The sequence below is a fragment of the Sus scrofa genome, chromosome 17, assembly GCF_054392235.1.
Source record: "Sus scrofa isolate SSC_HxYL_T2T_F1_AM1 chromosome 17, Sscrofa_HxYL_maternal_Yorkshire_Landrace_v2.0, whole genome shotgun sequence".
NCBI classification, from domain to species: Eukaryota; Metazoa; Chordata; class Mammalia; order Artiodactyla; family Suidae; genus Sus; species Sus scrofa.
This window is the reverse complement of record NC_139399.1, coordinates 17,849,388-17,875,511: the sequence shown is the minus strand read 5'-3', so window position 1 is coordinate 17,875,511 and position 26,124 is coordinate 17,849,388. Positions and strand designations below refer to the sequence as shown.

Sequence of the window (26,124 nt, the reverse complement as noted above, 5' to 3'; positions counted from 1 at the left end):
GAAATAGGCAAACAGTCACACACATGGGTGTGCAGATGAAAGTATGTTAGGACCCCTGGAGGAAATGCAGAATGTTTTAGGAGAATATGTGAAAGAGGCTTGGAATTCCCATAGTGGCTCAGCAGAATCTGATTAGTGTCCATGAGGATGCAGGTTTGATCCCTGGCCCTGCTCAGTGGATTAAGGATCCGGCATTGCCGAGCTATGGTGTAGGTCGCAGATATGGCTCAGATCCCAAGTTGCTAGGGTTGTGGGTGGTGTAGGTCAGCAGCTACAGCTCCCATTCGACCCCTGGCCTGGGAATTTCCATATGCCGCAAGCGCGGCCCTAAAAAGCCAAAAAAAAAAAAAAGACAGAAAGAAACTTGGCATAAGGTTGGAGGTCAGAGAAGGCTCCTGAAAGGAAGAGATAGTGAGTTCTTGGAAGGGGCGGGTGGGGGTTCCTGAGGGCAGGGAAGAGCATTCCAGAAGCAGAGAAAAGCCTGGAGAGTTTGGGGGGTGGAGGGCAGCGAGGCAACTGGCAGAGACAAGAGGGACAGGATGAGGCTAGGGAGGTGACCTTGGGGCTGTGCTGGACCTCAGAGGCAGAGGCAATGGTTACAACAGTCAACAGCTGGGTCAATGAGCCCCAGGGCTAAGCGCTGCATGTGCATCACGCGCGTGGGCACGTGTGTGCCAGCGTGTGTTTCCTGAAGCAAGGCACGTTAACCCCATGACTGCCGAGAAAGGAGAGGGGTCTGGGGGAGGAGCCAGAGGGTCCACATGGGCGGGGTTGGGGGATGGAGGTATTTCGGGATTGGACAACCCACCTGGCTGTATCCAAGTGTCCTGATAACGCATCGTCATGCTTGTAGAAGCTGGTCAGGGATTCTGATCTTTACCCTGAGAGCCAAGGGGAGCTGACCACAGATGCAAGCACGGGCATGATGTGACTGCAGATGTGCTTTAAAGGGTCCCGCTGCCCACCATGGGCTTGACAGGTGGACGTGGGGAGACCAGTTATGAGGCCATAGCAGTAGTTCAGGAGGGACCCAGGGGTGGCTTGGAGGAGGGTCATGGCTGTGAGATGGATGGGTACTGGGAAGGAGAATGGGGTGGGGGGGACCATCAGACGTTTGGCTCCTGTAGGGGAAAGGGCAGCACCACTCACTGACACAAGAGCTGGGAGTGGGCTCAGCATGTGGCAAGGGGGTGCAGAGGTCGAGCAGGCTCTCTCAGGGTGTCCCTGGGAGGAACCCGGTGACATATAGAGTGAGCAATTGGATATTTGAGCCTGGAAGTCAGATAAGAGGCCCAACCCAAAGATAGATATTTGGAAGCCATTCAGCATTCGAGGAAGTCAAACGCTGGCATTGGCCCATGAGAACAGGGCCCTGAGACACATTGAACCTAATCCCCCAGTGTCTTTGGGGGAGGGGGGGTGTCATTTCACACGTATGTTTTAAATGTTCGTGCCAAGTACTATTTTTTTTCTTCATTTTAGGGCTGCACCTGCGGCATATGGAAGTTCCCAGGCTAGGGGTCGAATCAGAGCTGCAGCTGAGGTCTACACCACAGTCAGGGCAACAATGGATCTCAGCTGCATCTGCAACCTACACCGTAGCTCATGGCAACGCCGGATCCTTAACCCACTGAGCAAGGCCAGGGATCCGATCCGTATCCTCATGAATAATAGTCAGGTTTTTAACCTGCTGAGCCACCATGGGAATTCCCAGACTTCGGTTTTTAAGTGAACACCCTGGCTGCTGTGCGGAGAATTGACTCGGGGCTCAGGGTGGGTAGCAGGGAGCTGGGTGGGGAGGCTGAGGACCAGGTAGAACCCCGAAGGGACTTGGATAATAGGGAGGAGGTGGGGGTGGGTGGTGAAGCCAGAGGACTTGCCTCCCCAGGGCAGTGTTGTTGCCCTGGCCATGGTGGTCTCCGCCCCCATGACACAGGGCCTGTGGGACCCAGGGTCCTCACTCAGCCTAGGACTGTGTCATTCTCACCACTGCGGCAAACACATAGCAATGGGCCGGGGGTGGGGAGGCGGGAACAGGTCCTGTCTTGGCTCAAAAGCCACTGCAAAGACACAGGAGTCCCTGGAGTTTGAAGTACCATCACCTGTAGGCACCCTTCACCTGTCTCATAGCTCAGCCGGGTCGTATGGTACAGCACGGTGGTCATGTCATCTTACCTGTCCTGGGGTCAAAGTTCATGGCTGCTTCTGCCCCACAGCACCCAGTATACGAGGTGTCATAGAATTGATGGTCAATCCTGATTTGAATCAATGGCTCCGTCATTATGCACCTATGACTATCAGCTTCATATGTCCAGTTTCCAGAATCCTTGCTAGATCACTCACATCAAATTAAAATATTTCATTCTGGAGGCTATAGCAATAAAAAATAAATTAAAAAAAGGACTTTCTGGGATGAATTAGTTGACTTTAGCTTTTTACAGTTAGCCAAATACAGAGGTCAGGAGGGGAGTTCCTGCTGTGGTGCAATGGGATCTTTGGCATCTTGAGAGCGTTGGGACAAAGGTTTGATCCCCTTTGTTCCGCACAGTGTGCTTAAAGGATCTGGTGTTGCTGCAGTTGTGGCTTAGATAGCAACTACGGCTCCAATCTGATCCCTGGCCCTGGAATGCCATATGCAGCAGGGCGGCCAAAAAAAAAAAAAAAAGAAAGAAATCAGGAGGGAGTTCCCGCTGTGGCACACTGGGAGGGTCAGCGTCTTAGGAGCGTTGGACACAGGTTCAATCCCCGGCCCCGAGCAGTGAGTTAAGGATCTGGCATTGCTGCAGCTGTGGCTATAGCCAAAAATGTGGCCTCTGTACAATGGCACCAATTAAGTCTCAGAGACAGTTTTGAGGAAGAGAAAGAACAGCTTTATTGCTCTGCCAGGAAAAGGAGAACACAAAACTATGCCCTGACTTGAGAGGAGACAGCAAGGGGTTTTCTAGCTTTGGCTCCAAAAGACAGGCTTATTGATCCAGGTGTCTATATTATTCTTCATCCATAGGTCATTTCAGAGTCATCAAGGCCGGTGGCAGTGGGTCCGGTGATGGTTTCTGGTTGTCTTCGGAATTATCATTCCTTGACTTTCTCTCTGGAATGAAGATGGCTTACAGGGTGAATTAGGAGAGGTGCAATACAGGTGCAATATAACTCTAACTGGAAAGTAACCATTAGCAAAAGAAAACAGTTACGCAAGGAAGGGATCGTTTGTGAAAAGCCAGACACTAGGTGCAATAGATCTCTAACTAGAAAGTAAACATTAGTAATAAATTAGGGGGCCAAGGCAGGGCATAACATAATGGAGACTGTTTCAGCTAGTTTTTAGCTGTAACAATATTTTTCTCATCAACTCTTTTTTTTTTTTTTAAAGTGGCCACACCTGCAGCATATGAAAGTTTCCAGGCTAGGGGTCGAGCCACAGCCACTGTAGAAGCAACACTGAGTAGTTCTGTTGTGAGCCACACGGGAAGTCCTCATCATTAACTCTTGAGTCAGCCTTTGAGACTGAGGGAGGCCTCGGAGGCCAAAGGAAAGGTCCTTGACTTCAAATCACAAAGATTTAGGTCTGGTACCTGGTTACATGGCTTAGGTCGCAACTGTGGTTCAGATCTGATCCCTGGCTGGGGTGGCCGGAAAGAAAAAAAAGAAAAAGCAGAGAGAGAGAAAGAAAAAAAGAGATCAGGAGGAGAGCAAGTCAGAGCCTCTGGTCTCCCGATTCCTAGACTTGCCAGGTTAACATGGGTCAACCATGGGGAACTGCCTCACTGAGGTTTCTGTCCTGTTCTTAGGATGCAAACAAGCCCTGGCTCCCTGGCTTTGCTGATGGCAACAAAGTTACTTGAGATCCTCCGAGGAAATTTGGTTCCCAAAAGAAAAGCCTTGTTATCTGCAGCTGGCATAAGACAGAGTTAGAAGAGGGGTCTTCTGGGGCACCCCAAGTGTTGCCGAAATTTGGCATCTGTCTGCCAGTGCCGAATTGAAACCGCACGGACAGAGGTTTTGGGTAAAGGAGGAAAAGATAGCTTTATTGCTTTGTCAGACAAAGGGAGCCACAGCAGGCTAATGCCTTAAAGATTGTGCCCTCCTTGGAAGGGGTTGGGAAGTGGTTTTATAGTTTGGGGCGGAGAATAAGGATCAGGGCTGCAGATAAGCATCAGGGTAGAGGCAAGCTTGCATTGCCTTTCAGAGCTGGTGTTTAGTGGCCCCAGGCTGGTTCTGGTGGTCCTCCTTCCCAGAATGAAGAAGGTATCATCATTTTAGAACCCCCTTCCATTTGTTGGGGGTTTTAGTTCTGCAGAAAGGCTCAAAGATATTATGTAATATTCCTTGAAGAGGAAGCAGGACCCTGCCCCAAGGCTGCACTGCTCCTCCCTGGTCTCTGCATCCCCTCCCTTCCTTGTTGAGCAACTGCCCTTTGGAATTTAGGGAAAGTCATGAAGGCTGTGGCTTCATCCCTAAAAACAAGGAATGGAGGACACAGAAAGGCTTGTGTGCCTGGGAGCCCCACAGGGCACTAGCTCAGTTACACAAGTATCCTGAATCCCCTTTGTCTTTTTTTTTTTTTTTTTTTTTTTTTTTTTTTTTTTAAGGCTGCACCTGCAGCATATGGAAGTTTCCAGGCCAGGGGATGAATCAGAAGTACAGCTGCCGGCCTACACCACAGCCACAGCAACACCAGATTTGAGCCATGTCTGCGACCTACACCACAGCTCATGGCAATGCTGGATCCACTGAGCGAGGCCAGGGAAAGGGACCTGCATCCTCATGAATACTAATCGGTTTCTTAACCCATTGAGCTACGATGGGAACTCTCCCCTTTGGTCTCTTATTTTTCTCTGTGATACTTCCAACCTGACTGTAATTATGCATTTCTGTGTCTCTTCAATATCTCTGTCTTCTCTGCTGAAATCGACACATCTCAAAGGGAGAGGACTTGGCTTCCTTCAGGGCTCTTCCCTGGGATTTTTCCCAGCACATAGTAGGTCCTCATAAATTCAGTCAGTAGCTTTTCAGTCTGCTGTAACCACTGATGATGAAAGCTTAGGTATTTGATGCTTGGCCCAGGTAGAGAGTACATCTTAGCACTGCCACTTTTTTTTTTTTTTTAAATGGCTATACCCTTGGCATGTGGAAGTTCCTGGGCCAGGGATTGACCTGAACTGCAGCTGTGACCTATGCTGGATCCTTTAACCCACTGTGCCGGGCCAGGGGTTGAGCCCGAGTCTCCACAGCAACCTGATCGGCTACAGTTGGATTTTTAACTCACTGCACTGAGTGGGAACTCCAGCACTGCCACTTTTTTTTTTTTTTTTTTTTTGATCTTTTTGCCATTTCTTGGGCCGCTCCTGTGGCATATGGAAGTTCCCAGCCTAGGGGTCGAATCGGAGCTGTAGCTGCTGGCCTACACCAGAGCCACAGCAACGCGGGATCGGAGCCACATCTGCGACCTACACCAAAGCTCACAGCAATGCCAGATCCTTAACCCACTGAGCAAGGCCAGGGATCGAGCCTGCATCCTCATGGTTCCTAGTCAGATTCATTAACCACTGAGCCACGACAGGAACTCCCCAGCACTGCCACTTTTAAGAGCATGGTGAACTGGTTCCTCTTAGGATAAATGATTCTTGTGCGGGATGATGGTTCAGAGTCTGACATCAGCCGCACTTGTCAAATACGTGGCGATATTTGCTGCCGTCTCCAGAAGCTCGGCCGTCTGAAGGGTCACAAAAGCATAAACAAAGGCCAGCACTGAAACACAGCCCAAGGGAGCAGGTGAAATCATACATGTTAGGATCATCGATGTCCCCTAAATTTCCACACATGCCTTGTACGTGTACCCCACCACTGCTACGTACTCATCTTGAAGGTGTAGGGTTTTCAGCCTTTCCAAGAGATGGAGCCCCTGAAATGAGAGCTACAGAATCAACTTTTCTACAGCAGCCAAAGGCCAAGTCTTTTGATCAGGATTTGTTGGGCTACCTTTCCAAATTATAGCCATAGAGCTTAGAAGAGATTGTGGTATTCAACTCTCTCACTCGAGAGCTCAGAAAGCTGAGGTCTGGAGGTTCCTTCTGAGCTTTACGACTTTGGATTTGGAGAGGTGGGCTTCCAAAACCCACCTGAAGCTTCTCTGCTCATTCATGTATTCCACAAATGTGTATTTTAAAATTTTTCTTGGAGTTCCAGTCATGGCACAGTGGTTAACGTCGACTAGGAACCATGAGGTTGAGGGTTCAATCCCTGGCCATGCTCACTGGGTTAAGGATCTGGTGTTGCCATGAGCTGTGGTGTAGGTTGCAGATGTGGCTTGGATCCTGAGTTGCTATGGCTCTGGTGTAGCCCAGTGACTGCAGCTCCAATTCAACCTGGGAACCTCCATATGCTGCGAGAGCGGCCTTAGAAAAGGCAAAAAGACAAAAAAAAATTTTTTTTTCTTTATTTTATTGACGTATAGTTGCTGTACAATATGTTGATTTCTGCCGTACAGTGAAGCGACTCAATTATACATATATACACATGCTTTTTCATATTTTCCATTATGGTTTATCACAGGATATTGAATAGAGTTCCCTGTGCTATCTAGTAGGTCCTTGTTGTTTATCCTGTCTATATATAATAATTCTATAACCATGTATTGAATGCACCATGGTAGACATGAAATTCATGCAACCCCTGCTCTCGAAGAACTTGGAGGGCAGTAAAAAAGGCCAGCTTGTGAAGAGAGGGTCACAAATCCAGCACCTTCCAGAATGAGCACAGAGGCTGTTTTCATTTTTTTATTCATTCACTCAATGAGCATTATCTGAGCCACTCTCCTGTGCCTCGTGCTGGCTGCTCAGAATGAGCCCAGTCCCGGCTCCCATGTGGCCCCTGGTCTAGGGGGTGCTGCTGGAAGGCCTGTGAGTCAGAGAAAGGCTCTGAAGGATGTGTGGGAGTTTGCCAAGTAGAGAATTGCAGCAGGAAGGAGCAGGCTGCGCCGAGGCAGGGGTGGCAACGGACACCGGCAGCGGGAGGCCAGTGAGGATGGGGTAAATGAAATATCAGAGGGGAGGACGGTGGCACTTAGGCGAAGGAGGCGACATTGGGACCCCAGGGTAGAGATGGAGCCTGGTACTCGTCCGTGGCTGGACAGGGAGAGAGAGGGTGTCCAACCGCATCGTCGTTCTACCTAATTCCACCTGCACCCCTCCCGCACAGAAAGCCTCTCTGTCGGATAAGACGGTAATAGTAAGCCTTCTTGAATCAAGGTGCTGCCTCGTCGCAGCCCTGGGATAGCGACGATGGAGAGGAAAGACTGTTTGGCTGCAGCCCCACCCGGGAGGGCGGTGCTCTGCAACCGACGTGCAGGTGAACCAGGGGAGCACCAGACACCCCTCCCCCTCCGCCCGCACCGGGGACTCTGCTGGAGCCCCAGTTCCCGCTGGAAAAAGGATTCGAGTAAAAGACAGAACCTGAAAACCTCCTTCCCCTGAATTAGTTTAAAATAGGCAAATTGCTTCTGCATCGAGGCAGAAATGAGCTGTTTGATGTTCATCTGGCTAATTAGGGTGACCAATTTATAGGCAGAAAGGAAGTCAATTGCTTGACAGGAGTCAGAGTGACCCACGGTGTTTCGAAAGCACGGATTTCAGTTCTGCAGTGTCCCTGCTTTTCCAAGCCTTTCCAGGCACAGCCGCTACGAAGGCTCACCTGACCCTTGTGGGGTGGATAGAGCAGGCGCTTGACTGGTGAGGTGGACAGAGAAGCAGATTCTTCCAGAACTGGAGCCTGGGACTCTAGACCACCCCACCCCTGGCCTCCGTGCGCTAAACTCCACAGACCCCTGCAGGGCAGTGGGGGCCCCCTCCTCTGGGCGGCCTCCCCTATAGTGGTTTTATTTTATTTTTTAAGCTTTATTAAAGTTGAGTTGGTTTACAAGGTTGGGATCATTTCTGCTGTGCAACAAAGTGATTCAGTTATACGTGTACACACATCCATTCTCTTTCAGATTCTTTTCCCACATAGATGATCACAGAATATTGGGTAGAGTTTTCTGCGCTGTACAGCAGGTCCCCATTGGCCAGTCATTCCATGTTCCTTTATTTTTATTTCCTTTGCCTCTTGGTGAACAAGAGTTAACTGACCACTTCAGGTCTATGAAGATGTGTACTTGTAGCAACAGCAGGGACACCTCTGGGCTCCTGGGGAACGAGGAAAGGGTGACAGCATCGTCAGGAATGATCTGGAACATATTGCAAAGAATGCACACCCTCCAAAGTCCACTCTATGTTTTGTTTTTGTTTTTTTTTTTTTTTTTTTTTTTTGGCAGGGGGGAGGTTGTTGGCTGTGCACATGGCATGGAAAAGTTTCCAAGCCAGGGATCAAGCCTACAGCAGTGATCCCAGCAGCTACAGTGACAATGTCGAAACCTTAACCCACTGCACCACCAGGGAACTCCTTTGTGGTTTTATTGCCGTGAATTTTCAGTATCTTGATGTGACATTCTTGGTCTGGAGAGACACTGTGTGGGGGCGGGGGGGGGGGGCAGGCATGTGGATTCAATCCCAACAGCTCTTAGGGGATACAGAGTGTGTGCCAGGCCCTGTGCCCGGGACCAGAAGTATGGGGAGGCGGGTGCCAGGCCACAAAGAGTCCTCCTTGGAGAGACACAGACTCAATACGGGATAGATGCAGTGACAAGGCCTTGGTAGTGTCATTGAATGCCGTGGGGGTACAGTGGGGGAGTGATTCCCTTGGGGGTGCTGGGAATAGGCCACGGAGTGGTGACGAGAGAGGGACAGGGAAAGTCATCGAGAAAAATGACTTTTGAGCTGGGCCTGGGGAGATTTGCCTCTCTGGTTAAGAGAGGACATGTAAATGCAATCCCTTTCCTTTCTGATTAGAATAGACTCTGCATGTGAAGTTGCCTGGGATTATTGAGGTTTCAGTTGTGAATTTTTTGATAGGAATATTTTTGTCATTTTTATCAACCATGTCCCTGAGTTTAATTGTTTTGAGATTTTTAATTTGACAACAAAATTAATACAGAGTAGTTGTTCAAAAATTCACACTTTAGGAGTTCCCCTTGTGGCTCAGCAGGTTAAGGACTCGACATTGTCTTCATTAGAATGCAGGTTAAATCCCTGGCCTTACACAGTGGGTTAAGGATCTGGTGTTGGCATGTGCTGTGGTGTAGGTCACAGACGTGGCTTGGATCTGGCATTGCTGTGACTGTGGTGTAGCCTGGCAGCTGAAGCTCCGACTCGACCCCTTGCCTGGGAACTCCATTATGCCTGGGGTGCAGCCATTTAAAAAAAATTTTTTTTAAAGGAGTTCCCTTTGTGGCTCAGTGGTTAACGAGCCCAACTAGCATCCATGAGGATGTGGGCTCGATCCCTGGCCTTGCTCAGTGGGTTGAGGATCCGGTGTTGCCTTGAGCTGTGGTGTAGGTCTCAGACTTGGCTCAGATCCTGCATTGCTGTGGCTGTGATGTAAGCTGGTGGCTACAGCTCCAATTGGACCCGTAGCCTGGGAACCTCCATGTGCTGCAGTGTGGCCCTAAAAAGACAAAAAATAAAAACAAAAATAAATCACACGACAGAAATATAGAAAGTCAGTCTTCTGTAAGTTTCCCCCGGGCTCCCCAGTCCCCAGAAAGTCACTGTGAACAATTTGGCATGTGTCATGCAAAAACGCAGATCTTAATTGTTTTCTGAGCATGCTTATGCTGTCTGATGCTGCAGTTAAGGGGAAGCAGAGAGATGGGCACAGTCCTGTCATTGTGAAAATTCACAAATTGAAGCCTGGGCGGTGAAGTGACATATCGGGGGGACAGTCTAGGAGCTTCTGTCCTGTATCTGGTGTTCTTCTTTCTAACCCCCACGGCCCTGCTTCTGAAGGGCTGGCTCTTTTTCTCCTTTTAAAGGAATGCCAAGATCTGGAGTTCCCGTCGTGGCTCAGTGGTTAATGAATCTGACTAGGAACCATGAGGTTGTGGGTTTGATCCCTGGCCTTGCTCGGTGGGTTAAGGATCTGGCGTTGCTGCGGTGTAGGTCGCAGATGCGGCTCAGATCCTGCATTGCTGTGGCTGTGGTGTAGGCCAGCAGCTAGAGCTCGGATTAGACCTCTCGCCTGGGAACCTCCATATGCCATAGGAGCAGCCCAAGAAATGGCAAAAAGACAAAAGTAAATAAATAAATAAAAGAATGCCAAGATCTTGGGCGTGGAAACCCTTTCTAGTGCATAGGAGATATTCTTGGCTGCTGAGCTGAATGTCAGTGTTCCCGGCTCTCGTAGACTTGAGCTCACAGTTTCTCCTCTAAGGGCCTGCAGCCCCTGCTGCTGAGCTGCTGGGCCTGGGAGGCTGCACAGGTGCATACGGAGAGTAGAGAGAAGGCGACCGTGATATGTGATCTGGTTGACTCATCCCTACCCAGAGCTCCCAAAGGGGCGTAGGTTGGGGTTTTTTTTCTTTCTCCGGCTAACGAACAGCATTCGGGTGTTTCCCTCCCCATGAATATCTATCTTAAGAATCACCCAGGCAAGGCGCTAAGTTGAGGTTGTGACAGAGCAGAGGAGGGACCTGCTCAGAGCTGGTCCTGTCCCTTTCTCTCTGCCTGCGCACCTCCCCCTTGGTTTCTGGCTTCTTCCACCTTCCCTGGTCCTGGGGAGACAGGCTGATGTACAGCCATCACTCCAGCTTTCAGTGGCTTCTGATGCATTCAATTCCAAGATCATATATATGTATCTATTTGTCTTTTTTTTTTTAGGGCCGCACTCATGGCATATGGACGTTCCCAGGCTAGGGGTTGAATCGGAGCTGCAGCTGCCGGCCTACACCACAGCCACAGCAATGCCAGATCCTTAACCCACTGAGCAGGGCCAGGGATCCAACCTGAATCCTCATGGATACTAGTCGGGTTCGTTATCACTGAGCCACAACAGGAACTCCCAGGATCATACATTTCTAGCAGACTTTTCCCACCAAGAGGTCTCTTGGGAACCACATGCTTTCTGGGTCAGGGGAGGCGGCTCGTGGGTGGTCCCGCCCTCCCATCAGCGGGTTCCCACGCAGGGCTTTGGCTGCAATCCTTTCGTGGTTTGATGGGCACTCCGGGACGGCCGGCCTGGGGTAACCTCTCACCTCTGCTAAGGGCCGCGCCTCTCGGGGCCTGTCAAGATGGAAGGTGGGTGTGTGCTCTGATCCTCACCTGCCTCTGATCCTTAGATGTGCAGGGACCCCCAGCAGGCCACCCGTCCTCCCCCAACCAGAGCCCAGAGCAGCCCATGTTGGTGCCACTGCCTCTCCAACGGCCCTGCTGCCCCTCTCCCGCTGCTCTTTCTTACCCCCACTTTCTTTTAGAAAGTTTTAAGCAGGAGTTCCCATTGTGGCTCAGCAGGTTAAGAACCTGACTAGTATCCAAGAGGACGAGGGTTCAATCCCTGGCCCTTCTCAGTGCGTTAAGGATCTGGCGTTGCCCTGAGCTGTGATGCAGGTCACAGACACGGCTCAGATCCAGACGCTGCTGCAGTTCCCACTCAACCCCTAGCCCGGGAACTTCCGTATGTAGCAGGTGCAGCCGTAAAGAGAAGGAAAAAAAAGGGAGCAGGATTTTTATGGGATTCTGCCAAGAGCTTTTCACTCCCATCATGTTAACCTTGATCACCTGCTGAAGTTGGTATCGGCCCAGTTTTTCTACTGTAAAATCATCCATTTCTCCCTTTAGTTGATCAGTAATTCCTTGGGGAGGAATATTCCGATATAATCCCAATATCCTGTTCCTCATCAAACTTCCAGCCACTGTTCCTGATACACACTGATGGTTTCTACCTGCATCGACCACCACTGCGAAGGTTCCAAGGAGGGATTCTCTCCATTGCCATCACTTCTTCTATATTTATTAGGTGACAGTCCACAGAAGGATAAGCTTTTCCTCTCCCCTCACTGATTTTTTTTCCATTATTTATTTATACCTGTTCAGATTCATGGTTCCTGTTCGATTTGATGGGCTGTAATCTGACACTCTCATGACTTATTTTGATGTTCAAATCTAAATCAGGCCACTAGGAGCACTTTCAATGAACTGGCTTATGTGTTCTTTGATGTGCCTACTTTAGTCTTTGATTTTCTTTTTCTTATTCTTTTTTTTTTTTCGGGCCACACCTGAGGCATGTGGAAGTTCCCAGGCTAGCCGTCAAATTGGGGCTGCAGCTGCCAGCCTACACCACAGCCACAGCAACACAGGATCTGAACCACACCTGCTCATGGCAACTCCAGATCCTTAACCCACTGAGCAAGGCCAGGGATCAAGTCTGCATCCTCACAGAGACTGTCAGGTTCCCACTGAGCCGCAACAAGAACTCCACTCTTTGATTTCCTTGTTTTCCTGCACAAGCTGTCCCAGGCTCATTGTGTGCTTTCTCTGCCCCAGCCCAGATCACCACTTTTCACAGTTCCCGTCAGTGGAGGATGGTATGTAGACACCAAAATCTGGTCACTCGATGTGCTCATGGCTGCTGCTCATCCTGTGTGTATATACACATCTGTAACTATTTCTGTGTCTACCCACATGTGTATCTTACAAATCCATGAGATCAGGCCAGTGCTTCCAATCATAGTCCAACACCTCCCGGTTCTTCTAGTCTTACCTCTTTCCAGGCTTTAAATCCCTTCAGACAGAGAGAAGCCCGTCTCCCACTGATGGAATCGTCCTCAAGGTATTTGTTTATTGGCTTGATGCATCTCTGGAGCACTCCAGAGTGGCCCCGTCCTCTCTTTCAGATGCCTCTGCAGGGCACCCCTCTCTAATTCACTATCCTGCTTCCTCATTTGTCAGCCTCTTCCAGCTGGGAGGGAAGGGAAGGGAAGAGGAAGAGAAGGGAGAGTTGGAAGACCCTAATTCCCCCCACTTTTTTTTGTGTCTTTTTAGGGCAGCACCTGTGGCATATGGAGGTTCCCTGGCTAGGGGTTGAATTGGAGCTGTAGCCGCTGGCCTATACCACAGCATCACTGGATCCTTAACCCACTGAGCAAGGCCAGGGATCGAACCCATGTCCTCACGGATCCTAGTCAGGTTCGTTATCATTGAGTCACGATGGGAACTCCTTTGACCCCCATTCTCTTTTGATTTTGTTTCTGTTGGGGCTGAAAATTTAACAGAGGCCATTTGAGAAGAGGACTCAAGATATATATTGTTGTAGGGATTTCTTTGCTAGTCCCTTAATTCATGCACATCTCATGAGCCCATGGTGACAATCACGTTGTCTTTCCTTTCCCATGGACTCTTGCTGCTCATTGCCCCCTTTGCTTTGGTTTCCGTGATCTCTGCCTTTCCTCTTTCCCTGATGCTTTCTATCTTTCCTGTCAATTTCAGGGTTCTGAGTAGGGTTGGCGACCATTTTAGTCTTTTTTTTTTTTTTTTTTTTTTTGGCCATGCCCGCTTCATGTGAAAGTTCCCTAGCTAGGGCTCGAACTCACACCACAGCAGCAACTCAAGCCGCTGTGTAACCATAACAGATCCATAACCTGCTGCACCACAAGGGAACTCCTATTTCAGTCCTTTTTTCCCCTCCATAGCCCTGTTTCAGTTTTTGTTTCCTCCTCTGTTTCATGGCTGCAGACCCACAAATATATAATGTCCCTGCGGACTTCACCCCACAAGTAGGCACCAATAATAGAGCAAAACTGGAGGTCACAAATTACCAGAGGGTTGTAATTCGGGAAATTAAGCTTCTGTAACATAGAGTATAATTATTTATCTTCTCTGGACAGATATAACAAGCAAGTAGAGTTTCGGGCTGAATGGGAAAGCAGGATGTAAAATCTTAAGAGCAAGGTGCGTGTGTGAACATCCTTGTCTTTTATGGCCAAGATCTTAACTCTGTGCGAACATCCTTGTCCTTTATGGGCGAGACCTTCACTCCTTGCCGAATGCCTGGGTGAAGTGGCAGGAAGGCAAATTCCCTGGAAGCCCCGCCCCCGCCTCTTCTTGTTTCCTCTGGGGTCCTCGACTCCTAGGCCTTCTCTGCCACTGCTTTGGTCTGCTCTTCCCAGAACTCCACTCTTAGCTTACTGGGTCAAATCTTCCCCTGGCCAGGACTCCCTTGCCTCTGGCAATACCTCCACCACTTCATCTGCAGAGCAGAGCCAAGAATATGGGGGTAGGTGCTCATGAGTAAAAAGGCCATGCTTCTTGGCTACTGCAGAAGCACATGCTGCTTAGCTCAGACGAAGGGGGCGGGGCTGAAATCGTGAGACTGGGGGGCTGGGGGGGATGGGAGGGGCAGGTGGGCACCAGGTCCTCAGGACACAGCTTGAGGCCGCCAGCTCCATGGGGGCAGGGCCTGCAGTCTGTATAGGAAATCACCCCCTTGTGGATCAGGGGGTTAAGAACCCGACTAGGATCCATGAAGATGCGGGTTCGATCCCTGGCCTCGCTCAATGGGTTAAGGATCCGGTGTTGCTGTGAGCTGTGGTGTAGGTCACAGATGTGGCTCGGATCCTGCATTGCTGTGAGCTGTGGTGTAGGTCACAGATGTGGCTCGGATCCTGCATTGCTGTAGCTGTGGTGTAGGCTGGCAGCTGTAGCTCCTATTTGACCCCTAGCCTGGGAACCTCCATATGCTGTCGGTGAAGCCCTAAAAAAGGAAAGGAAGGAAGGAAGAAGAAGAAAGGAAGGAAGGAAGGGGAGAGAAAAAACAGGAAGGAAGAAAGAGAAAGAGAGAGAGGAAGAAAAGAAAGAGAGAGAGAAGGAAGGAAGGAAGAAAGGAAGGAAGGAAGGAAGGAGAGAGAGAAAGAAAGGGAAGAACGGAGTATTCCGGCATCAACCTTGGAGCTTTTCTAGCAGTTTTCATGGAGGCAGAGGATCTCCAGAACCAAGGCCTCTCTTTGAAATCACCCTCTGCTCTGAATAGGAAGAGAGTTAAGTTTCTTGTGACACATCTACTGTATTTGTACATCTAGAAACCAATTAGTGTAATTGGGGCGATCGGAGATGCTAAACAGAGGAGCAGCTTACTGAGAACAAATGTCTGGGATTGTCTGTTTTGCCAATGGAATTTCTCACAGTTGGTACCAGAAAATACTCCAAATGAAATCATTCCGGCTGAATGTGACTTTTCTTCTTCAAAATGTCAAAAGAAACACAGCCTGGCTGAGATCTCTTCCCCTCCTGTTGGACAGATTGCATCTGCGAAGAGTCCTCTAAGTTGACATTTTACCTGACAAAAAAGAGCAAAGACAGGGAGTTCCCACTGTGGCTAAGCAGTAAAAAAAAAACCTGACTAGTATCCATGAGGACACAGGTTCGATCCCTGGCCTCGCGCAATGGGTTACGGATCCAGCATTGCTGTGAGCTGCAGTGTAGGTCGCAAACATAGCACGGATCTGACATTACTGTGGCTGTGGTATAGGCCAGTAGCTGCAGCTCCCATTCAACCCCTAGCCTGGGAACCTCCATATGCCACAGTGTGGCCCTAAAAAGAAAAAAGACAAAAAAAAAAAAAAAAAAAAGGAGCAAAGAGTGATGAAAAGCTCCAAGTGTGTGCTCCTGACATGAATATTTTTTCCTCAAAGATCCTAAAATGGTTGTCTGCTGTGTTAAGACTACCTGGGACTGGATGATAATGGGGCCAGGTGGCCTCAGAGTCTAAGGAGATGGAGTTTCTAGATGTAAAAAGCTTAGAAGAACGTGGTTCCCACTCTCACAGTGAGAAAAGCCTGGATAATTTACAGGATTACAGTTTTCCCTGAGCCCATCAGAAACCTGCAAGGCAGCAGAACTAAGTGAATTCTAAAAAAGGAGGAGCCCGGGAAGTTCTGGCTGTGGCTCAGCGGAAACAAATCTGACTAGCATCCACGAAGACGCAGGTTCCATCCCTGGCCTTGCTCCGTGGGTTAAGGATCCAGCATTACCATGAGCCATGGTGTAGGTTGCAGACGCGGCTTGAATCCCACTTTGCTGTGGCTGTGGTGTAGGCCGGCAGCTACAGGTCCAATTGGACCCCTAGCCTGGGACCCTCCATATGCCAAGGGTGTGGCCCTAAAAAGACAAAAAAATAAATAAGTAAATAAAATAAAGTAAAATAAAATGAAATAAAAGAGAAGGAGTCCTCCACAGAGAGGGCCACAGTTTGCACTTTAGCAGATGCAGCAGAGAGGAGCAGTTGCCACACAAGCCAAAAAAAATCTCAGCTGAGTCTTCCTGACCAGCATGGCTGCAGTGTGTCTACAACCCCAGGCCTCCACCAGGTGCTCATGAGAAATATTGGGGTAAATTAGGAGACCAGAGAACATCCCCAGGCAGCCCAGGAGAGAAGGAGTCACTGTAGCTGTGGAGGCAGGGGCAGAGGCGTGGAGAACAAAGCCTTGCCTGCCTCTGCCTAACTCTCCCCTCGCCTGAAGCAAAAATACACCCTCTGGAAGTTCCTGTTGTGGCTCAGTGGTAATGAGCCTGACTAGTACCCATGAGGATGAGGGTTCCATCCCCGGCCCCACTCAGTGGGTTAAGGATCCAGCATTGCTGTGAGCTGTGGTGTAGATCCATATGCCACAGGTGCAGTCCTATAAAGCAAAAATAAAACAAAACAACAACAACAACAAAATACCGTTTCCCCTTCAGATGATAGGCAGAATCCATTCTCCACAGTAGGAATAGAGGCAGATTTCCTCTGCCCCCGGGAAAGTGTAGGAAACCTTGCAGCCCCAGGATGCAGGCAGAGACCAGCACTGCTGCAGGAAAAGGGGGAGGCACAACCCCTGTATTCTTGGCCAGGACGGGAAACTGTCTTAGGCCAGTAACTGACTTATTCCAACAAAAAGCAGAGATCTGCAACTCCTGGAGGAGGGGCAAGGAAATCTCACCCAAGAGCAACTCTAGAGGTAAGGTTTTGTTGCTGCAGAGAAGAAAGGGAAGAAAATATCCCATCGTGGCTCAGAGGTTAACAAACCTGACTAGCATCCAGGCGGGTTCCATCTCTGGCCTCGCTCAGTGGGTTAGAGATCTGGTGTTGCTGTGAGCTGTGGTGTAGGTCACAGACACAACTTGGCCCACGTTGCAGTGGCTGTGGTGTAGGCTCGTAGCTACAGCTCCAATTCGACCCCTAGCCTGGAAACTTTCATATTGCCACAGATGCGGCCCTAAAAAATAAAATAAAATAAAAAACCTGGAGTTCCTGTTATGGCCAAGCAGGTTAAGAACCTGACTAATATCCATAAGGATATGGATTTAATCCCTGGCCTTACTCAGTGGATTAAAGATCCAGCATTGCTGCGAGCTATGGCAAAGGTTGCAGATGCAGCTCAGATCTGGCATTGTCGTGGCTGTGGTATAGGCCAGCAGCTGCAGCTCCAACTCAATCCCTAGCCTGGTAACTCCCCATGCCACGGTGTGGCCCGAAAAAGATAAAAAACAAGCAAAAAACCCCTACCTTTGAGGTCCAGGAGCACAGTCTGCTTAAGACTAAAGCGGGACCAGGAGAAAAAAGAACCTATGTGCTCCTATTTTGTAACAAGGAAGAGCATGTGACAACTGAGAGAGGGGCAAGATCATGGAGATAGATGCCAGTTGAGGCACAGGCATTCAGGGATGACTAGAAGGTGAGGAGGATCAGGAGCACAGAATGACCTTCCAGCTCCCACTCTGACTTCAAGGGCATAGCAGCCTACCTCTAGGATAACTTGAAGGCTGTCATGCACTGGTGGTAACAACAAAACCCAGACCCAGGTCAACTCCTGCCAAGATGACTCACCTTCCTCCACCCTCATGCTAACAGCTTCGCAGAAGAAGAGGAATGTCCATTTCCAGGCACCCGTGCTGTTCATTTCAGTCCCTTCTACACATAAAGTGTGGCGCTCAGTTAAAAATTACAAGACACACACACAAAAGTAAGAAAAAAACAAAACGCTGTCAATAGACAAAGTAATCAACAGAACCAGACACAGAGATGACCTGGATGTTGAAACTATCAGATGGACTTTAAAGCAACTACGCTTCAATAGGTTAAAGGATCTAGTAGGAAAAGTGGACAACATTCATGAATGGATAGAGTCCAATGAATGCCACACATTTTTAACAGCTTTCTTGGCAATAAGGAATTTTTGCAATAGGCTCACCTTTAGACTGGGCACAGCTGGGGAAAGAATCAAAGAACTTGAAGATAAGTCCATAGAGATAATAAAAATTGAAACAAAAGAGAAAAGAGGGTGGTGAAAGAAAAACAACAGTGCAGTCAAGAGCTGTGGAACAATATCAGCTAGTCTAATGTGCATGTAACTGGAGACCCAGAAGGAGGTGTCTGTTTTATTTTATTTTATTTTTTATGTTTATTTATTTATTTATTTTATTTTTGGTCTTTTCCATCTTTTTAGGGCCATACCCACAGCACATGGAGGTTCCCAGGCTAGGGGTCTAATCAGAGCTGTAGCCACCGGCCTATGCCAGAGCCACACCAATGCCAAAATCTGAGCCAAATCTGCGACCTACACCACAGCTCATGGCAATGCCGGATCCTTAACCCATTGAGCAAGGCCAGGGATTGAACCCTCAACCTTATGGTTCCTATTCGGATTAATTTCTGTTGAACCACAACGGGAACTCCTATTTTATTTTATTTTATTTATCTTGCTGTCTTTTAGGGCTGCACTGAAGGCATATAGAAGTTCCCAGGCTAGGGATCAACTCAGAGCTGCAGCTGCTGCCCTGCACCTGAGCCACAGCAATGCCAAATTTGAGCCGCATCTGTAACCTACACCACAGCTCACAGCAATGTCAGATCCTTAATCCACTGATCGGGGCCAGGAATCAAACCCTTGTCCTTATGGGTACTAGTTGGGTTCATTACCACTGAGCCACAGTGGGAACTCTGGATCCTTGTTTTAAAGAGGTGGGAGATAAAAGTTTGTCTCTGTCCATAATTATAGCTAAGAACACGTAGCTCCCAGAATTTGCCCCCCTCCTCCCTTCAGGTTTGAGCAGTAACAAATCAGCTTCTGGAAAAGGAAAGTATTAAATGTAATATTTATCTGTGAGACAGACACTCTTTTGAAATATCAGAAGTAGTCTGCATAGACAGTTATGCCTCTAATAAAACAATGGTACAAGCTCTGTTTATATTTGCAGTAAACTCGTTTTTTCAGGCTTTCAACGACTTTCAGCTGCTAGATGTGACCAGCCATCCTGCTGAGGCCAATTGCCAGAGAAAATTTGCTCCATGGGTCTGGATGTTTGTACATTCCTTGAATTCAGATGCTTCATGAAAGGAAGAGGAGGGCACTTGATGAGAATGGCTGGGAGCTGGAGTTTATAAAATTTTAGCTCATGGATTTAGAATGCAAACTCAGGCACGTTTAAACTCACATTGCCGGGAGTTCCCTTCCTGGCTCAGTGGTTAACTATCCAACTAGGATCCATGATGACGTGGGTTGGATCCCTGGCCTTGCTCAGTGGGTTAAGGATCCTATATTTCCATGAGCTGTGGTGTAGGTCGCAGACGTGGCTAGGATCCAGCGTTACTGTGGCTGTGGCTGTGGCTGGCAGCTGCAGCTCCGATTTGACCCCTAGCCTGGGGACTTCCATATGCTGCAGGTTCGGCCCTAAAAAAAAAAAAAAATCCTCACATTGCCACTGTCGATGAATTTACATCCCAGCTCTGTTCAGGCTGCCTTGAAAGGCTTCCCTGAAGCTTTCCTGACCCCCTGGACCAAGCAGCTCCTTCTTCCTCTGCACTACTTCTAGTCTTGTATATGCCATTTGAGGCATTTTTCTCTTAATGGTGCATGTACTTTTATGCATCTGTTGTCTCTGCTGAGTTCTTCAGGGGTCAGTGTTTGTGTTTTATTCATCCCTTGCCTGATGCCAGGCACAGGATGGATTCTCCATAAATGTTGGCTGAATCAGATTAGGTGCACGCTCTGCGTGAGTTAACTGTAGTCGGCATGAGAATTTGTCATAGCTGTGCCCCTGTGTGTTTTGCTCTGCACTAAATTCCTGGGACTTCTGGCACACCTATCATCACTGTGCCACGCGGGGCTTGTTCTGTGGCTCTGCTGAGGGTATTGGATTCAGATCATCACAATCATGGATTTGGAAGTAACTTATGGGGACTATGCTAGAAACAAACACATTAAAAATAAAGTGAGACTCCTGCGCATATATTTGGAAAAACTTTAATTCAAAAAGATACATGCACCCCAATGTTCATAGCAGTGCTATTCGCAATAGCCAAGACATGGATGCATCCTAAATGTCCATTGACAGAGGAATGGATAAAGAGAATGTGACATATATATACAAGGGAATATTACTCAGCCATAAAAAGGAATGAAATAATGCCATTTGCAGCAACATGGATGGACCTAGAGGTGACTATACTAAGTGAAGTAGTCTGACAGAGAAAGACAAATATCATATGATATCACTTGTACAGATGAACTTATTTGCAAAACAGAAACAGACCGACAGCAAGCTCATGGTTATCAAAGGGGAAAGGTGGGGCGGATAAACTAGGAGTTGGGATTAACATACACACTTCTGTATATAAAATAACCAACAAGGACCTACTATATAACTCAGGGAACTATACTCAATATTTTATGATAACCTATAAGGGAAAATAATCTGAGATAGACTATATATTCTAATATATATATATATTAGAAAATATATATGTAATACATATACTATGTAATATATTTAGTGTAACTGAATCACACATACATACATACAGTAGAACTGAATCACTTTGCTATACACCTGAAACTAACACAGCATGGTAAATCAACTATACTTTAATTAAAAAAATAAAGTGAGGAAAGTTAAAAGTCATAAAGAAGAAAGAGATTACTGAACCAGGATCCAGGATGGGAGCCGAGTAAAACTGTTGGAGATGCAGATCTATTCAGACGGTCCCTTTTCTGTTGAAGAGCATCATCTTCTGCCAGGGTGCAGCTTTGGGAGGGAAGCAGAGGAACTTGCTAAGGACCAGGGTGGTGAATAAAATCCAGGAGACCTCCCACAGTGGACCAGACCCACATGGATGGCTGTTGTGACAGAGCGTTTGCTCTAAGCTGCTTCATAATCACAAAGGGAAACTGCTTTCATCATCTGATGAAAAGAATCATACTAGTTCTTGGAGTTCCCGTCACAGCACAACGGTTAACGAATCCGACTAGGAACCATGAGGTTGCAGGTTCGATCCCTGGCCTCGCTCAGTGGGTTAAGGATCTGGCATTGCCGTGAGCTGTGGTGTGGGTTGCAGCAGCGGCTAGGATCTGGCGTTGCTGCGGCTGTGGTGTAGGCTGGCGGCTACAGCTCTGATTAGACCCCTAGCCTGGGAACCTCCATATGCTGCAGGAGCTGCCCCAGTGGGGAAAAAAAAGAATCATACTAGTTCTTAGGGTTACCACGGAGGAGGGACTGGGATGGACGGGGAGTTTACGGTTGGTAGATGCAAACTATTACATTTAGAACTGATAAGCCGGTGTTCCTGTGGTGGGCTCAGCAGTAACGAACCCGACGAGTATCCGTGAGGACTTGAGTTCAATCCCTGGCCTTGCTCAAGGGGTTAAGGATCCAGCATTGCCGTGTGGTATGGTGTGGGTTGCAGACGCAGCTTGGATCTGGCATTGCTGCGGCTATGGTATAGGTCCGCAGCTCCAGCTCCAGTTTGCCCCCTAGCTTGAGAACTTCCATATGTCGCACTGTGGCCCTAAAAAGACAGGAAACAAAAACAAAAACAAAAAAAACAAGAAAAGAATGGATAAGCAGTGAGGTCCTGCTGGATGGCACAGGGAACTACATCCAATCTCTTGGGATAGAACATGATGGAAAGTAATATTAAAAAAAGAATGTATATGTGTGTATGACTGGGACGCTTTGCTGTGCAGCGGAAATTGACACAACATTGTAAATCAACTATACAGTAATAAAAATTAAAAAAAAAAATACCCCTTTCCTCCTGGGGAATCCGGGTTGGTTCTATATGTTCCTGTGCCCTAGGAAGGCTTGGGACCTGAGCCAATGTGATTGCTTTGTTTTGTTTGGTTTTGTTTTGCTTTTTAGGACCACCCCTGCAGCATATATGGAAGTTCCCAGGCTAGGGATCTAACTGGAGCTGCAGCCGCTGGCCACAGCCACAGCCACAGCAACAACCTGAGCTGGTCATGTGACTTCTCTGGGCCTCTGTTTCCTCAGTGTATGGGGATCTCTAATATCCTATTGGACTCCAGCATTCTCTGGGCAGACAGTGTGTCTAGAATCCTTCCAGAGATCAGGGATAGCCACCCTGGGGCATTAGCAGCAAATGTTAGATGCTTTGCTAGCGGACTTGACAATTCCCCAGCTTAGAGGCCTTCAGGGACAGCAAAGGCTCATGGGAAGTGACTGCCTCTCAAGTCAGCACTCACCCCCCAGCAGTCAGCGCACCTCCAAGTCTCCCGGGGTGAGCAGACTGTGACTCCCTCAGCTGCATGCACCACCCCAAGTTCCCATGTAACTACAGGGGGCCTGCGATCAGCACCCAGAACCTTCCAAGCAAGGCTGCAGTGGATGTGAAGATGAAATTGGAGATGGCAGGACTGGGGCCAAGGGGTGGCAAGGCACACATCCGGTGCTGGCCAGTCCCATGTAGAGTCAGGACCCAAAGCTGGAGGGAGAGGGCCCAGGCACCCAGAGCACTTTGTTGTCACTGTTGCTGAGACTGTGCTTGGCAAATTGATTTGAGGGAAACCGGTTTACTTTAGCCCCTTGCTCTAGCAATTAAGACTGCTATCTTGGAGTTCCCGTTGTGGCTCAGCAGTAATGAACCCAACTAGTATCTGTGAAGATGAGGATTCGATCCCTGGCCTCACTCAGTGGGTTAAGGATCTAGAATTGCCATGAGCTGTGGTGTAGGTCGCAGACGTAGCCCAGATCCCAAGTTGCTGTGGCTGTGGCTGTGGCTATGATGTAAGCTGGCAGCTGCAGCTCCCATTCGACCCCTAACCTGGGAGCCTCTATATGCCACAGGTGCGGCCCTAAAGAGACAAAAAAAAAAAAAAAAAAAAAAAAGACTGCTGTCTTGCTTTCAGTAACTTTCCCCCTTTCTCTTCTCAAAACTGGCTCTGATGTAGCCTTTATCTGATAAACTCATTACACTGCAGTGCAGATAATTCACACTGCTTTGGACCATGGGGTCCAGAATCTGCAAGAGGAAGAAATCTAATGGAGATTTTCAGGCATTTGCAAGGGACAATAGTGCACCAGACTCTCCCATCCCCCACCTCCCAGCCCCTCCACACATAAGCACCCTAACAGGCTGCCTGGTGTTGATGCGCCAAGATTTGGCCAAGTACATTCTGCGTGTTTGGGGGTGCAGGGTGAGTTTGATATAGACAGGAACTAGGTAAAGTTCCCTTCAAGTCTACTCTTGGCTATTCTCTGACCCCCAAGGCACTTGTTGTATTTGCCCCATTCAAGGCACTGACCTAAAGAGGGCCTTATAAACCTTCCATTCTCCTGTCATGAGGCTCCTGTCCTGAGTCCCATTACTGCAATAGTCACTCATTGCTTTCCTCTGCTGATTGTAGCAAAGCAATAGGACTAGTCTGTTGATGGGTTAATGCACAACCACTCCCAGGTTGAATGTTTGTGTTTTTATTAGAATCTCCAGAAATTGATGCCCTGACACAAAGGGAAAGTGGAAATTTCAGGACCCCCATGGTGGGGCTGCAGAAATTTTTTTTAAATTTGTTTAATTTATTTTTTATTGAAGTGTAGTTGATTTACAGTGTTGTGTTCATTTCTGGTGTACAGCAACGTGATTCATTTATACATATATTCTTGTTCATATTCGTTTCCATTATGGTTTATTACAGGATATCATAATTATATTTATTACATTTATATTTATTATAGGATATTGTAATATTTGTTGTTTATCCATTCTATATATAATAGTTTATATCTGCTAATCCCAAACTCCCAATCCACCCCTCCGCACACACCCTCCCCCCCACCCCACCCCCCTGCAACCACAAGTCTTTTCTCTATGTCTGTAAGTCTCTTTCTGTTCCTTGGATAAGTTCATTTGTTTCGTATTTTAGATTCCAGATCTAAGTGCTGTCCTATGGTGTTTGGCTTTCTCTGTCTTCACTCAGTATGACCATCTCTAGGTCCATCCGTGTTGCAAATACGCGGAGATGTTTGCAGATGGGTGAGCCAGGGACCCCTCTGTTCATCCCATCAGGAGCCAAGCCCCACCCCCCATCTTGGTGGTGAGGCTATTTCTTATCAGTCAGAGTTTGCAGTGGCCCTGGTGCACCCCCGAAAGGGGACAGGCTGGAACAGAGTTGACCAGTAGAGGAGACTAGAAGGAGGAGGTGGGAAGAGGGGAGAGTTGCTGGTGGGAAAGAGGAGGTGCCGACCGAAGAAAATTATTCTCTATATGGAGCTGAGACTGACTCTTCTGCTAGAACCAAAAGTTAGTTCCATTGTATTGTCAGTTCTCTTAGCCCTCTTAGGAGGTGCTTTTTCCAGAAAGTTTGAAGACATCTAGTACAAGGGTCAGAAGGCCAGGAAGCAAGAGGGGACAAGAGAAGCTTGTGCTGTCTACTTTCTCTAGAGCATGGTCAGAGCTCCACCAGGTGTGGCTGGAACCTGACTGCTCATTGAGAGTTCTGCTTTTGTGGAGTGATGGTTGGGCTTGTCACTTTATTGCTCTGTTTCTTTCCCCCTGGCATTTAACTCTCAGACAAGCTTTGCTCGCATTTCCCATTGTGGCTCAGCAGTAACGAACCGACTAATATCTATGACGATGTGGGTTTGATCCCCGGCCTCGGTCAGTGGGTCAAGGCATTGCTGTGAGCTGCGGCATAGATGCAGCTCAGATCCATTGTTGCTGTGGCTGTGGTGTAAGCAGGCAGCTGCAGCTCTGATTGGACCATTAGGGCTGGGAACTTCCATAGGCCATGGGTGTGGCCCTAAAAAAAAGACAAAAAAAAAAAAAAAAAAAAGTGAAATGCCAAGGTGGCCAAGAAGCTGTTTTATTTTTAATTTAATTCTATTCTATTCTATTCTGTTTTATGCCACACCTGTGGCATGTGGAAATTCCCTGGCCAAGGATGGAACCCTCTCCATAGCAGTGACTGAGCAGCTGCAGTGACAACTCCGAATCCTTAAATCATTGTTCCACGAGACAACTTGTTTTTTTTCATTGAAGTACAGTTGATTTATGATATTGTGTTAGTTTCGGTTGTACAGCAAAGTGATTCAATTATATATACTTAGATTTTTTTCAGATTCTTTTCCATCATAAGTTATGACAAAATATTGACTATTCCCTGTGTTATATAATACATTCTTTTTTTTTTTTTTTTTGCTTTTTAGGGCCACACTTGCAGCGCATGGAGGTTCCCAAGCTAGGGATTGAATTGACACTGTAGCTGCCAGCCTACACCACAGCCACAGCGACACAGGATCCAAGCTGCGTCTTTGACCTACACCACAGCTCACGGCAGTGCCGGATCCTAAACCCACTGAGTGAGGCCAGGGATCGAACCTGTGTCCTCATGGATCCTAGTCAGGATCATTAACCACTGAGCCAGGAAGGGAATTCCCCCACATTCTTTTTTTTTTTTTTTTTTTTTTTGTCTTTTTGCCATTTCTTGGGCCGCTCCTGCGGCATATGGAGGTTCCCAGGCTAGGGGCCCAATTGGAGCTGTAGCTGCCAGCCTACACCAGAACCACAGCAACGTGGGATCCGAGCTGCGTCTGCAACCTACACCACAGCTCATGGCAACGCCGGATCGTTAACCCACTGAGCAAGGGCAGGGACCGAACCCGCAACCTCATGGTTCCTAGTCGGATTCGTTAACCACTGTGCCACAACAGGAACTCCTCCCCCGCATTCTTGTTGTTTATCTCTTTTATATATAGTGGTGTGTATCTGTTAACCCCACACTCCTAGTTCATCCCTCTCCCCCCCTTACCCCTTTGGTAACCATAAGTTTGTTTTCTATGTCTGTGAGTCTGTTTCTGTTTTGTAAATAAATTCATTTGTATTAGTTTTTGGATTCCACACATAAATTATATAATATTTGTTTTTCTCTGACTTACTTCACCTAGTGTGATATCCTCTAGGTCCAACAGGCCGTTGTAATACTGACTCTTC

The 26,124-nt window shown here is 48.0% G+C and overlaps 1 protein-coding gene across 49 annotated transcripts in view; it reads left to right on the top strand.

Moving 5' to 3' along the window:
- The window catches only part of ANK1 (ankyrin 1), a 232,986-nt gene that overhangs the window by 134,486 nt on the left and 72,376 nt on the right, over positions 1-26,124 (top strand). The window lies entirely within an intron of this gene.